General features: G+C 39.1%; 1 non-coding gene across 1 annotated transcript; it reads left to right on the plus strand.

The window, feature by feature from the left end:
- Positions 1 to 14,590: 14,590 nt before the first annotated feature.
- On the plus strand, positions 14,591 to 14,697 carry LOC141615433 (small nucleolar RNA R71). Its single transcript, XR_012529854.1, has one exon. It is a non-coding gene; the product is annotated as a small nucleolar RNA R71 (small nucleolar RNA).
- Positions 14,698 to 15,959: the final 1,262 nt, after the last annotated feature.

A 15,959-nucleotide genomic window follows, 5' to 3' on the forward strand; every position in this document is an offset into this window, starting at 1 on the left:
TTAAAAGCTTTGTTCTTCAATCATTTGCAAAACCGTTTTCTGTATTTCAAAAGTCTTCAATTGTTTTTCAAAGCTGTAAAATCTCCAAGTATCAGTTTGCTTAACTGTTGCATAAAAGAATATGTTCAATGATTCTCGTGTTTAGGTCTTAATTGTAATCTCCACGTTCTTAAGTGAACCACTGAGATTCTGACTCTGTAAACCGTTGAGATAGAACCTTAAGTCTTGAAGCGGAGTAGCTTTGAGCAAGAGAAAGTCTTGAAGCGGAGTAGCTTTAAGCAATTGCAACCAGAGTAGGTTGGCGAGTTATTTTCATTGTAATGGTTTAGTTAAGTTTGAGTAAATTTCTAAACAAGCAATAAAATAACGGTTGGACGTAGGCTCCGGAGTAGGAGTTGAACCAATTTTTAAACATCGTCTTGTTTGTTTATTTACTTTCACGTTTTCTTATCATTCTTCTTTTACACGTTAATCTCGCTCTCAGTGCTGTGCAACAGTCTCTCATACTGTTGCATAGACCTGTTGTACCGTTTGTGAACTTACAATCCATTAAGTTTCTCAAACTCGTATTAATAGATCTTACTTGTGTTAGTCATTAACCAAGTAAAGGAGAAATTTTTTTAAAAGGTACACCTAATTCACCCCCTCCCCCTCTTAGGTGTTTATCGTTCTTAACTTTTCAATTGGTATCAGAGCCTCGTGCTCTTGATATTGGTTAAAACCAAAGAGTTGATCCCATAGTTATGGACGATTCAAAGCACACTAAGTATCCCATCTTTAAGGGAGAAAACTATGCCTGGTGGAAACATTGCATGGAGCACTATGTTAAAAGTACGGACTACTAATGTTGGTTGATCATTCAAAATGGTCCCCTCAAGATTGAAGTGACTAATGCCAATGGCACTAAGTCTATCAAAAGTGAGGACAAATATGTTGAGGCCGATTATAGAAAAGTCGAGAAAACTCTAAAGCCATGTCCATCCTTCAATATGGCATCGGTGAACAAGAGATCAACCGGATATCCGGATGTGACTCGGCAAAGGCAATTTGGGACACCCTAAATCTTGCTTATGAGGGAACGTAACAAGTCAAAAAGTACCATGTTGATCTTCTCATGCAACAATATGAGATGTTCAACATGGGAAAAGATGAGTCAATTAATAGTTTGTCTTCTCATTTCTCTAGTATTGTTAATGACCTCAAGAGTCTAGGTAGAAACTTTGAATCCGAGGATTTAGTACGTAAAATCCTTCGTAGCCTATCTGAAAAATGGCAACCGAAGGTTACGGCTATTGAGGAAGCTAAAGACCTTTCTTTGCTATCCCTTGATGAACTTATGGGCTCACTCATGGCTCATGAGTTAACTCTCATGAAGCGATCCGGTGAAAGCTCTAAAGGGAAAGGACTTGCTCTTTATGCTCTCTCAAGTGATGAGGAGGATGAAGATGACGAGTTTGCAATGTTCACTAAAAACATTGTTGGCATGATGAAAGGTCGAAACTCACAAAGGTCTAATAACTATACTAGCAAACGACGCTTTCCCAAAAGAAAGTCTACTTCCACTGTTGGTTGCTTCAAATGTGGTGACAAAGGTCACCAAATCAAAAAATGCCCAAAGTGGAATGACATTAAGTATAACGAAAAGCGTGAGTTTGCTAAAAGAGAATACAAAAGCAAAGTAATGACTGCCATTTGGGGAATGTCTGATTCTGACGAGGACGATGTCCTTGAGGAAGAATTGGATGCCAAACTTAGAATCTCGCCTCAGTCAAGCAATGATGTTCCAAAGTCAACAAAGAAAGAAAGTGTCAAATGTCTTATGGCTCACTCCGTGGACTCAGATTCAGATTCTGACATTGAGGTAAATAAGCTCAAGAAAAAGGTTCGATCTTTCTCTAAAGACAAAATTTGTCATCTCCTAGACCAATTCATTGATAAGTGTCGTGTCCAAAGCAATAAATTAGAGGCTATGCAAATAGAAATTGAAGACATAGCCGAACAAAATGTTGGTCTAAAAGAATGTCTAAATGAGGTAGATCAACCTAGTTCATCATCGAGTCTTGAAAAGGAGATTAAAAGGCTCCGAAAACAGAATCTATTTCTTGTTAAAAGACTTGATGAAATACATGCAACAGATCAATGCAATGTTGCATCTGTGTCTAACAAGGGAGAAGAGTCCTTTGACAAAGCTGTGTCCTCACTAACCAAAGAACGTGACCAACTTTTGATTGGTCTTGCAACATGTCAAAATGAAAAAGACGAACTTGTCAAAATTGCTGAAATGCTAAATGATGAGTCAAGTCATGTTAAAAGTACTTTAGATCGAGTGCAAAATTCAAATAATGACCTTTTCATTCAAATTGAAACTCTGAAAAAGGTTGAACAAATCCATGCAAGAGATGATGCAACTGTTGCATCTGAGTCTATGAAGGAAATTGAGACTCTCACAAAACATGTGTCTTCACTAACTAAAGAACGTGACTCTCTGTTAGCTGACCTTACCTTGTGCAAAAGAGACAACAAGCAACTTGAGCAAATTGGCTTATTGCTTAGTGATGAAGTGAGACATGCTAAACTTGCGTTCGACAAAGTAGGTCAACTAAATCTTAATCATCTTGCTAAAATTGAAAAACTAACCAAAGAGCTAGATGAGGCTAAGATATTCTATTTGAAATGGGAAGGAAGTCAGAATGTCTTGGAGTTTCTTCTAAAACAATCTCAAGAATATGAAAACCGTGCAAAAAATGCTGGACTTGGTTTCAAATGCAACAGTTCTACGCACTGTTGCACTCGAAACCAAGACCCAAGCGTAACTGATTTTCAAAGAAGAAAGTATGTTGGCCTTCCTGAGTACATTATCTGCAATTACTGTGGTAAAACTAGTCATGAGTTTAATGGTTGTGAAAAGAGAGTCCTTGACCTAGAAAGAAGTACCAAAGTGGCTAAACATGTTTGGATTAAAAAGAAAGAAGTCAAGAAAGTTGTTGTCAAGAAGGAGCCCAAACTTGTTTGGGTTCCTAAACTAAATGTTTGATTTCTTATAGGCATTAGCGAAAGGCAGCAGCAATTGGTACTTAGACAGTGGATGCTCTCGTCACATGACGGGAGATGAAAACCAATTCCTTTCGCTAGAAGCCTACGATGGTGGCATGGTGACTTTTGGTGACAACAAGCGAGGTGAAATCATTGGCATTGGAAAAGATGGTAAGTCAAAGTCACTATGTGTCGACAAAGTGTTGCTTGTCAAAGGTTTGAAACACAATCTTCTAAGCATATCACAATTGTGTGATCGAGGTAACATCGTTGAATTTCTTGCTAGTAAATGTAGAATAATTGATGGAAAAACTAGAGAACTCATTCTTGAAGGTAAACGTGTCAAAGATGTTTACATGACTAACTTACACTCATTGTCAAGTCAAACACTATCATGCATGAGTGTCCAAAAGAATTACCCTTGGCTTTGGCATAAACGATTTGGTCATGTAAATGCTAAAACACTTAATACCCTTAAGAGGCTTGATCTAGTTGATGACATTCCTATCATCAAATTTGAATTCAAATCACTTTGTGACGATTGTGTTAAAGGTAAACAAGTAAAATGCTCCTTTAAATCCAAAAAGATTGTTATCACTTCCTTACCTCTTGAACTCATTCATATAGACTTATGTGGACCTATGCGTATTGTTAGTAAAGGTGGAAGTCGCTATATTTGTGTCATTGTTGATGATTTTACAAGATTTGTTTGGCTTCTTTTCTTAAGTTCTAAAGATCAAACTTTTGATGAATTCTTTATTTGGGTTAAAAAGGTCCAAAACAAATTTGGTTATAAACTTGTCTCCTTGAGATCCGACCATGGAACCGAATTTGAGAATTTATCATTTGAGTCTTATTGCAATGAGTACGGTATTAGCCACAATTTTCGGCCGCAAGAACCCCTCAACAAAATGGGGTTGTGGAACGAATGAATCGAACTCTTTAAAATATGGCTAGGACCATGCTTATTAGCTCTAAAGTGCTAAGAAACTTTTGGGCCGATGCCGTTAACACATCTTGTTAGATCTATAATCGAGTCATGATTAGAAAAATCATTAACAAAACCCCTTATGAATTACTACGAGGAAGAAAACCTAACACCTCCCATCTAAAGTGCTTTGGTAGTAAATGCTTTGTACATAATGGAAAAGACAACCTAGGCAAATTTGATGCTCGTAGTGATGAAGGTATTTTTGTTGGTTATTCCGACCATAGTAAAGCTTACAAAGTTTATAACAAGAGAACCATGAAAATGGAAAAAAGCGTTCATGTAATATTTGACGAATCTAGTCTCTTTGTTTCAAACACTCAGGTTAATGATGAATATGATGAGGAAGACGATGACTTCGAAATTGGAATGATACGTTATGACATGGATCAAGTCATGGAAGAAGCTGAGCAACAGTTGGAGCCACTGTTGCTTGAGGAGGCTGGCCAAAATTCAGGGGAAACTAACCCTCCCTCATCTCAAAATGGAGCCAGCTCATCCAGGGGGAATGAGGAGTGCAGTGAACCAACCACTAAGGAAATTGAAACCAATCCACAAACACCCTCACACAATACTCCCCGTGCAACAGTCACTGACACTGTTGCATCAGAACCAAACGAAACAAATGAGGCCTCTAACACCCTTGTTCCAAAGAAGTGGAAGCATCAAGGTTCCCATCCTCTATCAAATTTAACTAGTGACCTTACCTCTGGAATCAAAACCAAATCATCTCTCCAAAATCACTGTGCTTTCGAAGCATTCATATCACAAATTGAACCCACGAATATCACAATGGCACTATCTGATGAATATTGGGTCACGGCTATGCAAGAAGAATTGGAGCAATTTGAGAGAAACAAGGTATGACATCTGGTCCCTAGACCATCTCAACGTACTGTAATTGGTACGAGATGGGTCTATCGCAATAAGCTTGATGATGTTGGAGAAATCGTAAGGAATAAAGCTAGACTAGTGGTACAAGGGTTTAATCAACAAGAAGGGATTGATTACGATGAAACCTTTGCACCGGTAGCTAGGCTTGAGGCCATACGAATGCTCATAGCTTTTGCATCTCATGTTGGCATAAAACTTTTTCAAATGGATGTTAAAACCGCTTTCTTAAATGGCTATCTTGAAGAAGAAGTTTTTGTCGAACAACCTTCGGGCTTTATAAACAATGAGTTCCCTAATCACGTATTTAAACTTGACAAAGCAATTTATGGTTTAAAACAGGCTCCCCGAGCCAAGTATGATAGGCTTTCCAAATTCCTACTAGAAAATGGTTTTGTACGTGGTTCGGTTGATAAGACATTGTTTATCAGGTCACAGTCAGAGGAACTATTGCTTGTGCGAGTATATGTCGATGATATTATATTCGGTGCAACTAACAACATTCTTTATAAGTACTTTTCGGATCTTATGACTTATGAATTTGAAATGAGCATGATGGGAGAACTTGGATTCTTCCTTGGTCTTCAAATTAAGCAAGATGAAAAAGGAACCATCATCCACCAACAAAAGTACTTAAAGGAAATGATAAGTAAGTTTGGGTTAACTAGCTCGAATCCTATGCCTACACCTATGATTGCCAAGCTTAATCTTGACAAAGACGAAAATGGTAAGAGTGTTAGTGAAAGGGTATATCGAGGTATGATCGGTTCATTGCTTTATTTAACCGCTAGTCGACCCGACATACAATTTAGTGTGTGCGTATGTGCTCGTTTCCAATCAAATCCTAAAGAATCACATTTCAAAGCCGTCAAACGGATTTTTAGGTATTTGATTGGAACGCAAGGTTTATACCTTTGGTACCCAACTCATTATGACATTGATCTTGTAGGATTTTCGGATGCGGATTATGTCGGGAGTTCGTTGGATAGAAAAAGCACCTCAGGTATTGCCACTTTCTTAGGACCGTGCCTTATCTCATGGGCATCTAAGAAACAAAATACCGTTGCTCTATCCACGGCCGAAAGTGAGTATGTAAGTGCAGCTCTTTGTTGTGCTCAAATTCTGTGGGTACGACAACAATTGCGTGATTACGGTCTTATTTTCGAAACTAGTCCTATATTTTGTGATAATACAAGTGCCATTAACATCTCAAAAAATCCGATACAACATTTGGTCGGACTATGTCTTTCGGTTACTTGTCGTTAGGAACACCTAGACCAAAACACAATTTATAACTTCACAAACAACTCTACAATTAGTAAAGAGGCAAGTAAAGGTCGGATCCCAAGGAACGGGAATTGAGATGAGATTTCTATTGCAACTAGTGGTGTCTTAAGGGTGTCACAATTGGGGTTTGAAGTAGAAGGTCACTAAACTAAATAGCAATGAAAGTAAACAAGCAAGATGAATTAAAAGGGTTGTAAACAATTGATAAAAGGCACTAGGGTGTCATGGGGTCATAGGGGATTCATGGGAATTGATCATACAAACATATTCTCAAGTTATAAGCAGGCAATTATTGTTGTGATGGATTGAGTTGGTTTATATCTTACAATCCTAGGAAAGTTTGGGTCCCGGAGCCGAATCGATTAGATTGTACAACACCTGCAAGTCGACTTAATCTTCCCTACTCAACAATATGCATGGTCTAATGAGACTCGAGTTGGTTTATGTCTTACAAGTCTCATTGAAAAGATAGGTGATGGGTAAAAAATGCAAGGATTCATAGGCTCACATTTCATCAAACATAACATGTGCATAAGTTGAGATCACAACAAGCAAGCAAATAAACTATGAAAGCATATTAATTTAGGCATGAATCATTCCCCATGTTGGTTTCCCCTAATTACCCATTAACCCTAGCTAAGGAAACTACTCACTCATTATCATGTTGAACATGCTAGCAAGGTTGTCAATCATACCAACAAAGTGAAACATGATGAATAAATAAAAGTGATTAACAATAATTAAAGTGGGATTAAGAGAATTATACCTACTAATGATTCCAATAGTAAAGCAAAGAATAAAAGAAGTACTTGATGCTTGATTTAGAGGTTGTCAATCTCCCAATAATAACCCAAATAATCTTCAATTACCCAAAATAAAGGATGAACAAGAGAGAGATTAAGGAAATAAAACTTGTATTAAAACTTGATTAAATGTTGATTACAAGACTAAAGAGAGATTTGATTGATATTAACTACACTAAAGATTGCTAAGAAGAACATGCTCTTCTAATTAGACTAATGGGGTATTTATAGTGAGGATTAGGAGGATGAATTAGGGTTAACTAAGGGCTTAAATGACGATTAAGTCCCTTGTTGAGGAAACGCCAGTCTTTTTGTACAGACTCCGGTCTCTAGAAAAAGATGTGCATCCTTCCTTGAAGCTTGAAGAGGACGAAATGGGTCTGCCTGGGAATCCGGGCGTCTTTAGCACGGGACGGGCGGATTTGGTGGTCTCTGCCCGGGCGTCTTGTAGAGGAAGACGGGCGTCTTCTGGGTCTTTTGCCCGGGCGTCTTGGTGGTGAAGACGCACGGATTGTAGGGTGAAGACGGGCGTCTTCAGGGGAAGACGCACGGATTGCTGGGCAGTCTCGTTTCTTCTTCTTTTCTTCCGTTTTCTTCCTAAAATCCTTGGGGATTTCCTCGGGGATGCAAGGATCTTTTCTCATCATTGCCCATCTACTATAGTATGTACAAAGGCCTTCTAATCTTGTCTCTCCTTTATGCTTGGTCATTGAATTCAATCAATTTAGCCTCATTTTGCCATGAAAATGCAAGGTTTGCACTCCTTTCCTACCAAGGGATCAAAACCTCAAAGAATATGCAAAACAAAGAGCTAAAGACAATAAATGACCCAAATATGCACTAAAAAGCATGAGAACAAGGCTAATTCGGGGGCTAAATATGCTCTAATTATGGTCACATCAAATATCCCCAAACCGAACCTTTGCTCGTCCCGAGTAAAGAGGTGACAAAGACTAGGACCATTATTTAAACTAACCTAATAACATAGCCAATATGAGACAATTAGCGGGTCTCACTCCGCCCCTTCAACTCACAACAAGACAACCATGAGGTAGGATGGCTTCTTGCAAGGCAAAGTGGGTCTTGCCAAAATGGCGACACATCCAAACATTAAGCACACAAAATAAGTAATGGATGCATCTACAAAAGAATGGCCACTTTCCTCATCTAAGTGGCGGAAATTATCTACAAGGGAAGCAATTCAAGGGTACACACTCCTTCATAGATGCAATTTATTCAAACTACTAAGCCTAGAATGATACCAATAAATCACCTCCAAGTTGTGTCAAGCTAGAGTACTTTTGTCCTCAATCGTTAAATGCTTTTGTCAAGAGTAGACTCCCTATGGTGTTAGAAACACTGGAGGATCGCGGAATTCCCCCTCTTGCCTAGACAAGAAGAAGGGTCGTCCCCTCTCTACCATGCACAAAAATGGATACGATGGATAAAGGGATCGATAGATATTTGAGTTTCACTTTGGGAGTTTTCTTTGTTGTTGTTTTCCCCCCAATTTCTTGTGGCATTTGACATTTGAGAACACTTCCTTACCAATTCTTTTGGAACATTTGGCATTTCAATACTTGACAACTTTTTGCATTTCTTTTTGAACATTTTCAAAGTCACCCCATATGTAGTGAGGGTGGCTTATATTTGAAGCTTTAGGAGTTCTATTTTTGCTCCTCTTTTCATTTTATGCATTTTTTTTGCAAACTTTCTTTCACTTTTCATTTCATTGAACTCAAATTGATTTCTTTTTGTGCCCATTCCCTTTGATGACAAAAATGTGGTAGAACATGGATGATGGATGGATGCATGGTTTCAAGGGTCACCTTGGAATAAACGGTAGCCAAGGAGTTATCACACCACAAGGTACTCTTGACTAGGCCTTAATCCATGGGTCAAAGGATACTAGCATGACACATCCTAGGGTATTTTACAAGTATTCTAACATGCAAAGTCTTAAGAAGAAAAAACATCTACTAGGGCCTATATACACTTGTCAAGCTTCCCAAGTAGACGGTTTCGCAAAATTTTTCTTACATGCAACTACATGCCATGATGCAACTAGCATATATACATCCTAATGCAAATGATTCTACCAACTAATATGACATATAAACTAAATGCAAGTCCTATGTTCACATTGTATCAAAATAAAGCCACATAGTCATTAACATAAAGAGGAAAAAAGGAGATTGGAAAGATCATACCATGCGGTCTTCAATATCCTCATGTCTCGGATGTGGCGTAGTCGATCAATGTGAACAAGGATAAAACAAATACAATATATACAACAATATATACAAGACTACACTACAAAGGAAATGAACTTGTTTTTGGTTTTTCAATTTTTTCAAATTTTTATGGTTTTTCAAATCTTTTGATTTTTTTGGGTTTTTGAATAAAAGTTAAGTTAGAATTCCCCATCCCCACACTAATATGGGCATTGTCCTCAATGGCCAAAATGATGGGAAATTATGCAAACATGATGCATAAATTCTACACTAAATGCAAGCTACACTAATCTATACTACATGATGCATGGGTTTTTGTTTATGACGGAGAGCGTAATTTAGATTACCTCCTGTTGCGTATACATGTACTTCCCCAAACCGAGTTAGACATTATTTCTAATGTCCTAAAGTTGGGGGTAGTTCATGCACACAAGATGCAATGCATGAAACTAAATTTGTCATTTTGGATTTTCAAAAGTGGGAACAATGAAATAAGAACACCTCAATGGGGCCGAGGTGTTAGTCCTCTATGTTGCTAGGACTCTCCAACCATGATCAAGATAAATAAATAAAACAAAGAAAGAAGTAGACAAACCTCAAGAGGGTAGGAGCCTCCAAAGCTTGCTAGTCTTCCACCATATCATCATTATCATCATCTTCCTCAATAGAAGTGGACTCATCATCACTTCCCTCTTCACTTCCTTGTTTACTTTCTTCATCATCCTCTTCTTCTTCTTCACTAGCCTCTTCCTCAATGTTATCATCAACAACCTCATCACCGACAACCTCATCGTCACCCGAAATCTCACCCCTAGATGCACTCGGAAAGAAGACTTCCCTATCCGCCCAACTAGGCAAAGGACATAAAGGATCAAGTAGTCCTTGCCTAGCTAAATGAAGGAGGGGTGGATATTGGGCTAAGTAAGCATGTTCCCGATCCTTAAAAGCTTGTTTGTGTATCTCTTGCATAAGTAGAGTCATATAATCCTTGCTTGCTTCAACACCTTCGGGTTTGAACTCTTGATACTTGAAAGGATAGGGTGGTGTGACAATGGAAGAGGAGGGCATTTCAATTTCACCCCTTTGTTGTCGGATGATGTATTCGGCTTCTTTTGAGAGGGGAAGAAGGTAGCTGGTCCGATGGACACTCAAACGACAAATCTTAGAAGGCAAAGTAAAAGATCTAGTCTCATTGGTGAGCCACCCATACTTGGTGTCAAGAGGGTTATGAGTGACCCACTTGTACTTGTTAATCATAGCATCCATGTCAATGAGATGACCCCCCTTTTTCGCCACATACTTGCTATCCTTGTTAAAGTTCGGATCAAAGTACTTAGCTAAAAGAGTGACTAGACCTCCATTCACAATAACGGTGGTGCCTTACTTCCCACAATCAACATTTAGCCATCTTTCCACCAAAAGCCTTAGAGAATTGTAAGGCGTGGTCAATCCCCTTCCAATATTTAAGGCCGACTCAAGAAGAACACAATCGAGCTTGGTAAAGTGGTTGCTGTGTTTTCTTGCAATGATGGTATTCCCGATGACCTTATGCCACACTCTAATGCCCAGATGGTGGACTAATAGAGCGCGACTAGCATGATAGTTCTCAAATTTCCTTCCGGAAATCGCCTCCCAAAGAGGAGTGGGGTCATACTTTACGGGATTCTTGAAATAACTAGGTGAATCACTAAGACCCAATGCTTTACCCAATTCATCAAAGGTGATGCGCCTATTCACATTAGCAAGGCGGAACTCGATGTCTTCTCTAGTCTCTACCTTAGTAACGTTCAAAGAACTCAAGAATTCTAAGGTAAGGGAGGGGTATGTCAATTCTTTTGTAGCAAATAATTTTCCCAACCCCATGGCTTCAAAGAAGGCTTTAGTTTATTCAAGGACACCCAATTTGTTCAAGGCATCTTCACAAATGAACTTGGTGGATAGAAAGGATTTTCTAGCATACTTGGCAAATGTTTCCCTATGGGAGTTAGAAATGAAAATTACCTCCGGATAGTTCGAAAGTTGAGCAATTTCCGGAGTTGTTGATGTTGTTGCTTCCAATGGAGGTTGTTGTTGTTGCACTTCCAAGTTTGAGCTAGCTACCACCATAGCCAATGAGGCTTTATTTGCTTGAAGACTCTTTTGTCTTGTTGAGAGTGCATTTGCCTTAGGTGCCTTTGTTGCTCCTTTTGTCCTTGCCATTGATGATTGAACCAAGAAAAGAGTGAAAATCTTCAATTTCCAAGTATACCCAAATCGATTTTAAGGTGAAAGGCTTTGCCTTTATAAATTCAAAAATCGACTCAAAGGTTGAAGATTTTGGTGCTTGGTTTGATTTTTGTTGAAAGAGGAGTGATTAATTGTTGTTAAAAGGAAGTTTTGATTTGATTTTGATTGAATGTGGTTGAGGAAATCTTGTTTTGGTGATGGAGAGGATGAGGGTTTTGAGTTTTGGGGTTCATGGGCAGTGTTTTGAATGAAGAAATGAAGAAATGAATGTGGGATGGGGTATTTAAAATACCCGAAAAATTTTGAATTGCAGGGGAAGACGGGCGGCTTTCCTTCGGGACGCTCGGATTCTGCCTGTTTTGGCTTCAGGAATCTCGCCTAAAGACGGGCATCTTTCAGTAAAGACGCTCGTATTTATCAACTGCGGAACGGGCGTCTTCTGCTGAAGAGGGCGGATTCTCTTCCAGTGAGATTTCTTGTTTTTCCCAGCCAAAAAGACGGGCGTCTTTCCTTCCAGGACGGGCGTCTTTCTGAAGACGAGCAGATTTCTTCCAGGACGCTCGGATTTATCAACAGTCCCACAATTTTAAATTCTCAGCTCAGATGGACGGGAGGATTTTGACAAAGACGCCCGGGTTGCCTGAAGACGGGCGGATTCCCTAGAAAACGCTCGGATTCTCCCTGTTTTACCCGAATTCAGTTCCATCTGTGTACTTGCATATCCCGTGTCATTTTTTCATTCTTCAAAATCCCATGTTCTTCATTGTAGGGGCACTAATAAGGCATGAATAGCCTAGGCAATTGCTATCCCCACACTAGGCTAAAGCACTACACATCAATTAAAATCATTAGTCCCTCCCTCACTTCTCTCAAAAATGATAATTATCTCGATCAAGGCATAAAAATCCAAAAATGACAAAAAAATGCAATGTAAGATTTAAAATGCGAGTTAGGGAGTTAGAAATATTTACAAATGATGGTTTAGGGAGGACTCCACCAAACTCTCATCCTAAGTGAGATGTCATGGGGGCATGCCCAAGGTGTTGTTGATGTTGCTCAACACCTTGAAGAAGTAATCAAAAGCTTGTTCATTATCATGATAAAGATATTCAATAGACCTTTGCCCTTGTTGTCGGTCTTAATCGATAGCATTACCAATATAGGGATTGAAAATCCCTTCAAACTCATCATCCCAAAGACCACAAACTTCATCTACTTGATCACTAAAGATCTATTGAGTTGATGGAGGCTACTCTCCCACTTTCTTGTTGAGGCCATCCTCTTCATTGCTTGACTTTGGTGAGCTTTTCAAGCTCTCTTTGTTACAATTTACTTGCTCTTTGAATGGAGCATCTTCAATTTTCTTCTTCCATTGGAATTCCGACTTCTTCCTATCATCCTTCCGGCTATAATGATCAACCATAAAACATGGTTCATGCAAACGGGGAGCTCTCATGGTCTTGTCAAGATTGAAAGTTATGCTCTCATCTCCCACTTCTATAGTGAGCTCTCCATGCTTCACATCAATCACCGCACCCGCGGTGTGTAAGAAAGGTCTTCCTAGAATGATTGGAATGTTGGAGTCTTCTTCCATGTCAACAATGACAAAGTCCACCGGGATGAAAAATTTCCCAACTTTTACGGGAACATCTTCCCATATCCCTAATGGTGTCTTCGTCGATCTATCGGCCATTTGGAGTGTGATATTGGTGCATTTAAGCTCTTCCATGCCCAACCTTTTACTCACCGAGTACAGCATAACACTCACACTAGCCCCTAGATCACATAAGGCTTTTTTGATCGTGGTGTCGCCAATGGTACACGGTATTGAGAAGCTTCCCGGATCTTTCAGTTTTGGAGGTGAACTCCCTTGAAGTATTGCACTACTCACCTTAGTGAAGGCGATAATCTCAAGCTTCCGGATCGAATTCTTCTTTGTGAGGATGTCTTTCATGTATTTTGCATAGGCCGGCACGTGATTGATTAATTCCGTGAAAGGAATTGAGACTTCCAAATTCTTCACAATTTCCATAAATTTTCCAAGTTGGTCATCAAATTTGGGCTTAGCTTGACGACTTGGAAAAGGAAGTCTAATCACAATGGGCTCTTTCTCCTTGACCTTGTCTTCATTTTTCTTTGAAATTTCTTATTTTGATGGTTCCCCATCCTTGGAGTTATGTACAATTTCTTCTTTGTCACTAGCTTCCACAACTTCATCCTCAACTTGCTTCTTCGGTGCTCCATACCTTGTACCACTTCTCAAGTGAATGGCACTAACCGTTTAATGTCTTGGGGGATTACTTTGAGGTGGTAATTGCCCCTTTTGTCTTTGTGAGCTTGAAGATGCTAGTTGAGTCAATTGGGTTTCCAACATTTTGGTGTGAGCTAGGATGTTGTTGATGGTGATTTCCTTTGCTTGACTATCCTTTTGCATTTGAGTGAAAAACTCTTGTTGATTCTTTTGCATTTGAAGTACCGCTTTTTGAACATCAAAACCTTGGTCATTTTGTTGATTGTATGGAGTTTGATTTTGGTAACCTTGGTTTTGGTTGTAAAAGGGTCTTTGATTTTGGTTTCTCATGGGAGGTGGGGTGTATGTTGGTTGAGGGTTTTGAACATTTTGGCTTTTGTATGAGAGATTTGGATGGAATTTGGTGTTTTCATTGTAATAGTTGGAATAAGGGGTACCACTCTTGTATGCTTGGAAAGCATTCACTTGTTCATTTGTTCCCCTACATTCACCTTGGTCATGTCCCAAAGTTCCACAATTCTCATATATCCCACTTGGGATTGATGAAGATGCCGTTATGGCATTAACATGATGCTTTGGTGATTTTGAGGCTTCTTCAAGTCTAGCCATAGCCTTTTCAAACTTCAAATTGATGGTATCAATGTGAGCACTAAGTTGAGCACCCAATTGAGTAATGGAGTCCACTTCATGCTTTCCTTCTCTAGTAGCCTTGCGAGGTCTACTATATTGTGAGTTATGGACCGCCATTTACTCAATTTTGTTCCAAGTTTGATTGTCATCAACTTCGATGAACATTCCATTTGATCCCATGTTGAGAATGTTCCTTGAATCTTCATAAAGACCGTTCCAAAATTGTTGTACCAAGAACCACTCGCTAAGTCCATGGTGAGGACATGAGCAACAAATTCCCCTAAACCACTCCCAAGCTTCATACAAAGATTCTCCATCCCTTTGCTTAAAACCCGTAATTTGAGCTCTTAGCATGTTAGTCTTTTCCGGTGGATAGAACTTTTTGTAGAAAGCTAGAGTCAACTTCTTCCAAGAATCAATTCCGAGAGTAGCCTTATCAAGGCCTTTCAACCATTGTTTCGCGGTGCCAATTAGAGAAAAAGGAAATAAGACCCATCGAATTTGGTCTTGAGTTACACCGGTTTGAAAAATCACATCACAATAGTTACAAAAGGTTTTCATATGAGAGTGAGGGTCTTCACTAGGCATCCCCCCAAATTGGCTTCTTTCGACTAATTGGATAAATGCGGATTTGGCAATAAAATTTCCGGTTAGATGTTGTGGTGTGGGAGTATCATTGGGTAGGTTCTCCTCGGTGGGTACGGAATGTGATGAAAACTTAGGCATTGTGGGTTGATTTTGTACGTGTTGGATTTTGTGTTGGGTTCTCCTCACCTTCTCTTGCAAAAGGGTTGATGAACTCAATAGTATTTGGTTGAATATCTACAACCTCACCAATACCTCTCAAAGTTCTCCTAGCAAGTCTTCTATTGGTTGTCAACGTTCTTTCAATTTCATGATCAAAAGGTAACAAGTCATATTGTGACCTTCTAGACATGCAAAATATCAAACAACTCGAAAACAATTAGAACAAACCTTGAGGAGTTTTACTTCCCCAAGGCAAAGAAAGACACAACTAATAACAATATAAGAAAATCTAAATCAAGTTAACACCGTCCCCGGCAACGGCGCCATTTTTGGTCGGATCGTATCTTTTCGGTTACTTGTCGTTAGGAGCACCTAGACCAAAACACAATTTATAACTTCACAAACAACTCTACAATTAGTAAAGAGGCAAGTAAAGGTCGGATCCCAAGGGACGGGAATTGAGATAAGATTTCTATTGCAACTAGTGGTGTCTTAAGGGTGTCATAATTGGGGTTTGAAGTAGAAGGTCACTAAACTAAATAGCAATGAAAGTAAACAAGCAAGATGAATTAAAAGGGTTGTAAATAATTGATGAAAGGCACTAGGGTGTCATGGGGTCATAGGGTATTCATGGGAATTGATCATACAAACATATTCTCAAGTTATAAGCAAGAAATTATTGTTGTGATGGATTGAGTTGGTTTATATCTTACAATTCTAGGAAAGTTTGGGTCCCGGAGCCGAATCGATTAGATTGTACAACACCTGCAAGTCGACTTAATCTTCCCTACTCAACAATATGCATGGTTTAATGAGACTCGAGTTGGTTTATGTCTTACAAGTCTCATTGAAAAGATAGGTGATGGGTA

The sequence above is a fragment of the Silene latifolia genome, chromosome 11, assembly GCF_048544455.1.
Source record: "Silene latifolia isolate original U9 population chromosome 11, ASM4854445v1, whole genome shotgun sequence".
NCBI lineage: Eukaryota > Viridiplantae > Streptophyta > Magnoliopsida > Caryophyllales > Caryophyllaceae > Silene > Silene latifolia.